General features: G+C 43.3%; 1 long non-coding RNA gene across 1 annotated transcript; it reads left to right on the top strand.

The window, feature by feature from the left end:
* The first annotated feature begins 2050 nt into the window (after window positions 1-2050).
* LOC115250511 (uncharacterized) lies at window positions 2051-4775 on the top strand. The gene is made up of 3 exons (XR_003889078.1): window positions 2051-2178; window positions 3871-3948; window positions 4088-4775. It is a non-coding gene; the product is annotated as an uncharacterized lncRNA (long non-coding RNA).
* The last annotated feature ends 1018 nt before the right edge of the window (window positions 4776-5793 follow it).

Genomic DNA, 5793 nt, shown 5'->3' on the forward strand with positions numbered 1-5793 from the left:
ACGGTGGCTAAATGCAACACTATCCTGTTATGATGGGACGTATCTCTGTGGCCTTTGCCAACTTAGTCAAGATGGAGTCAGGGACAGAGAGGTCGAGTATTATCCCCGCCTGGCAGAGGCGCTCGGACGCCAGCTGTACGGAGATCATCACGCCGCTCAGACCGTGCTACCGGTGCCAGCTCGAGGCGATGGTACCTGGCACTGGTCAAACACAGCCATTAGCAAAGGCCATTACCTTGCACACGGGCCTGGGGGGTAAACCCAGGGTTAATTCTATTGGCCCGTCTGGCACAAGACATGTGAGCAGACTGACAGCACTTCGGTACGCACGATAGAGAAATACTAAGTCTGCACTCATAGGGAACAAGCTACCCCCTTTTTGGCTAGCAGGCTTTAGCCGCGGTTAAAAAATTTAGTTTTAGGAAACAAGAGTGTTTCGGTCCAATCTCAGGCTCGTGAATGAGCGCCATTGTGCATCAGTCAATCTACAGGCTACAGCTGTAATGCCTAAAACTGTCGCAAGTGTTTAAATCCGAACTACCACATCCAAAGATTTGCAAAGCCTTAGCAGTAGGTAAATGCTGGTGATTGGCAGTGTGGCACAATATTTCCACACTTAGCAAGTCTCTCACACAGACAAGGTTATTATAAGCTTATTACTGTCACACTGAAACGGACTCTCTTTTACCCTAACGCTTTTTTACCGAAAAACTCAAAACATTACATCAAATAAATGACACTTTATTCCCCGAAACCATAAAGTTCATCTACAAAAGACTGGCTGTTGCAATCACAGCTCTAATGTAGTTGCGTGGAGGGGGGGAAAAAGGGTAATTGGTTTGGTAAAGATTGTTTTCCATCGCACCATAAAGCACTACACAATAGAAAAGGTCGTCAATTAAGCAATCATGAATACCAAGTACCATAGCTGATGAAAATAGACCAGCGGTTTAAATAGATTTGCAAGCAATTTACCCTTTTCACAATGTTGGCAATCTGATGCAATTTGCTTGCAATTTTGTTCGCTTTCAGTAGCACTCTGGGCTGACACTACACAGTGCAAATGGCAACGAGGACCACATAGAAAATGTAAAACTATCTTGGCCACATCAAGGTATCAGAATGGGGCTTCATCAGGAAAATTACAACAATTAGCATAAGTGCTCCAAAATCAACACTTTAAATGTCAGCACCAAAGGTTAGGCCAGAGATGAGAAAGAGTGCAAGGTGTCCTCCAGGGTGGACTTACCGTGGAATGCAAAGCAATCACCCATCATCTCGTGCCAGTGATGGCCCCACAATTGCTGTGACATTCTCTCAGCCCTGTCATTCTTGGTCGCAGCCTTTTTTTTTTGTCCCTCTCTGCCGTGATTTGCTCGCAGCGCGGCCGCGACAGCCCGCGTGTACTTCAGAGGCTGATTTCTTTTTCCGGCAAATTTCTCCTTGTCATCTTCTGTCGACTCGACCGTCCGATTTAAAAGACTCGGGTCCAGGTGCGGATAGTTTAAATGTGGCGAAAATCATCACAAGGCCTGCAGAACAGCACCAAAGCTGAGCTCTATACATTGTTCTCATCTTTAAATAGAATTTCTAGTTACCAAATTATAAACCTATACTCTCTGCTCTCTTTACCCTGAGCTCCATTAGGAGCATTATCCCCTATCTCACAGTACTTACAGTCTAGGAGTGTTAAAGATTAAAACAAATGGAAGAATCATAATGTAACTTTCAGTTTGTAAATTTGAAGAACACACACAAAAAAAAGATTCTGATAAATTGATCCTACCAGGTGGGTCAAGATACACCTGAAAATTAGTCAGTCACCACAGGTTCTGAACGCTGACGTGCACATTAGCGCTCAGGAACCAACACCTAAGTGAACGTGTTCACGCCGTTTGTTCGACGAGTTGCGACTGTTCACAGCCAGATTAGACAGCTGCGTTTACGATGGGGTTTCCAGGACATCTCTTGTTGTGGTTAAGTGGCTTTAAGAACCACTAAACAGGATCTATGTCTCATCTCCTGCCTTGAGGCTCCACCTGAGCAGGACCTCCGACTAAGACTAGCATAACCGCCGCCTGTCTCCAGGCTCTGCAGCTGAACTTGTCAGAGACCGCCAAAAGGGACAGATGTGTACGCTGTCTGACACACTCATGACAGGGCCAGAGTCAGACTACGGTAAGTGGTTTGGGAAGAGGGTGTTTTATCGTAGTTTTAATCATCTGATGTCAGGAAGATGAAAAGGGTCAGCGATAAGTTAACTGCTACCTTTTTTTTTCATGTATTTTTCCTGCCGACATGTGTTTTGCTCACCCAACCTTAGCATTTATTTTGTGTGCTTTTATTGCGCTTTATAGCGGTGATTAAAAAAAAAAAAAAAAGAAGTTTTTTTTCAAATTCACAATCAATAATTATGGATTAGCTGCTGAGATTAATTATCTGGTAAATTTTGTAATGGCTACTACTGAAATTGACCTATAGCAATGACATTTTGTGTACACGGTAACGAGTGAAATAAAATGAATACAGATTAAAGGATCAGATTAATACTTAAAGATTTAAGAGAGCTGAATCTGATGGTAAAATCTTTACAGGATACGTGCTTTTAGAACAAGCGAGCCTCTGAATGAAAACACCATCAGTTCTGAGTGTCTCTTTGAAGCCGCCGTGTTTGTTAATTTGTCTATAGATTGCGGCTTGTTCCGTCCCTCTAATGCTGCATTTCATCAATAGCTGGTTGTTGACCACTCTTCACCGAGGGGCATTTAATATTTCAGCCTTATTGAAGCTAGATGAATTAGCCTGGTTGGGATGGATTTTCTTTCACTGCTGAGAGGGAGACGGCGAAATGGGGCAGCTAAAAGAAAAAAAAAAAAAGCAGGCAGAGTAAGAAAGTTTGTGAGCTCAAACGATCAGCATGTGGGGGCCCCCAGCTCGGGAGCGGCCCCCAGCGTTAGAGGAGCTGCGAGCGCGCTGATGATGGGGTTGCACAGATGGGCTCAAGCCTAGCTCCCAGGTTGCTCCTTTGTATGGACCCTGCTCCCTAATTACAGCTGATGAGTGTGTGTGTGTGTGTGTGTGTGTGTGTGTGTGTGAGTTAGTGGGAGAGGGGGAGGGAAAAGCGAAAGGGTGGGGGTGGGGGGAGGGGGGGTACAAGCAGGTGACAGTACGAGGAGAGGAACCTGTGGCAGATTCTCAGCACCATCAGGCAGAACGTAGCCGCAGCCTGACAGCTAATTAGAAATGACACGGATTTCTCCCAATGTAACAGATGTTGCCTAATCAGTCCAGCTCGGGAGAAACGGGCGCCAGCAACATTTCATGCACAATTTAACCATCTAAAAGGGATGAAATACTTAATGCATTGTAAGGCCGGCACAGCTGTTTCTCCGGTCTGAAAATTTCCCGGGTAAAAATATGCATGTTTTATGTAACTCTAACCGAGTGTTTATAATGCTATGATAGCCGAGAGAAGGGAAAAATGGCTGTCACACATCTGCCAAAGACTTCAGCTCTGCTGCCCACGGTGGCATCGGCAGAGCAAAAGAGCCAATCTGAGGGACTCGATAAAGATTCTCTGCAAACACTTTTGTATTTAATGTTTCTGACAGCTGAATATTGAATTATAATCATCTAAAAGTAATGTTTAAAATGCATTCTTCCTAGCTTTGGTGTTGCTAGTAAGCAACCCGTGTTTGTCTTCCCCAAAAAGTGTTAAACTACATGCAGATGACATAAACCACGCAGAGCACAAATGTGTGCACAGGGAGGAAACCATCTGTGATTGTGATGGTAATAATATGTTCTATTTGCTTCGCCATCAAACGAATGCAAATTTGTGTGCTCACTCTCCCAACGTTCTCTATCCAGATCTCTTTCTCCCGATCTTCCCCAGTATTGGCTACATCTCCTCAACTCTGCATTTTTATCTGATGCACTGGATGACAGGTAATCTAGCTGAAAGTTGCAACAATTGCACACAAAGAGCAGAGTGGGGGGTGGGGGTTGGGGGGGGGGGCACGGCTGATGAAATCTAAGCAGTTATCACACTAACCATTACCTGTCAAACCCACTGCTTCAATCTAAGGGCGCATCAATTTTCTGAAGAGGAAATCAAGGGCGAGGAAGAAAAGCAGTGCAGATAAACAGTGACAAAGGCCTCTTTTCTGCTGCTTTTATTTATGATGGGATGTTGCTGCGCCGGGACCAGAGCAAGGAAGCTTTATCAGACCAGCTGATACATCTTTGATAGCCACAGAGTCTTCACCATTGATGAAGTGTTGCCAAGGAAGATTTTCAAGTCAAATGACTTCCCCTTAAACACACACACACACACACACACACACACACACACACACACACACACACACACACACACACACACACACACACACACACAGATAGGGAGGTCCCTGAACGCCACACACCAGTACAGGAGTGAGGCAACAGACCACAGACACAAGCACAAGTTGCAGGAAATGATGATATGCACAATTTTTCTTTTTTGAAATGCAGATTTTGTGGATGATGCCAGATCAAAACGTGTGTTTATGTTGTGAAGAGGTTTTGAATGAATTTACCTTTTCAACAAATTAAATGCTTAAAGCATTAAAAAGGACATCAACCCGACAATTTGGGTTTATATATTTTTTCTGTCAAAGTGCAAATCAAAATTTAAGTTTAAAGGTTCTGCATAAGGAGAACATATTTAAAAGCAAAAAAAAAAAAAAAAAAAGCAAAATTCCTCACAACTTGTAAATCTAAATAGTTTTCCTATGAAACACTTACAAATGTATGTATTTATTTGGAGAAAAAATAAACTGTTGTCAGGGGATACAGCTGAAACTTCATTGTGTCTTTATGGTGGGGTGTTAAAGAAGGTGGTGAAAAGGAGGGATTCTAAGCCAACGGTCCTAAAAACTGTGTGTATGTGTGTGTGTGCGTGTGTGTGTGTGTGTGTGTGTGTGTGTGTGTGTGACAGACAACCTGGCCGTAGCCACTGAGGGCTCCCCTGCTGACAGTTAACCCAGTTGACAAAGAGGAAACATAATTAGATTCATCTCCTGCTATTGACAAGTGCGACAAGACTCCAGTCTGATCGATACACACACTCACCGGTTTGTTCCAGATACCAATAAATGTGAATATCCATCTTAACTGCATTAGTTACAGTCAAATAATTAAATCTGCCCTTTTGGGTTGAATCATCAGTTGTGTTAAACGTAGCAAAGAACAGCGATTCTAATATCAAGCAGTCCAACTGATGCACAAAAACAGATCCTTCTGAAACAGTCTCAGTCATTTTAATAGAACCCTCAGGGATCATTTTCAGCATTAGAACTTTGTTGTTTTTAAAGAAAAGGAAAATCCATTTCTAGCCAGTTTTCCTAAAATAATACTAATAATAAAGAAATGCAAAATGACGACCCAGAAGCCAGTGTTCTCCTTCATGTTCCTCATATTTCCACAGATAAATCGTTCAATTGAACCACGTGCTGGCTTTCTACGCCAATACTTGCACTGCTGACTTTGACCCACCACATCCCGCCCATCCAAAGCTTTTTTCCTGCAAATATCCCACCCTTGAGTGCAGAAACAGACAATACCACTCACTCTCCTACTCCCTCCCATTGACATATGACCCTCGCCTAGTTTTTTTTCTCTATTTAGAATCACTGATAGCTTTCTGCTCACCATAACTACCTCAATTATGTCCAAAGCTGCAGTCCTGAATAGACAAACTGAAGAGCAGCGGTGCGAAGCTGCTTGAAAGTAAAGTCCTTAACAATGCTG

Source organism: Takifugu rubripes, chromosome 7, assembly GCF_901000725.2.
Source record: "Takifugu rubripes chromosome 7, fTakRub1.2, whole genome shotgun sequence".
NCBI lineage: Eukaryota > Metazoa > Chordata > Actinopteri > Tetraodontiformes > Tetraodontidae > Takifugu > Takifugu rubripes.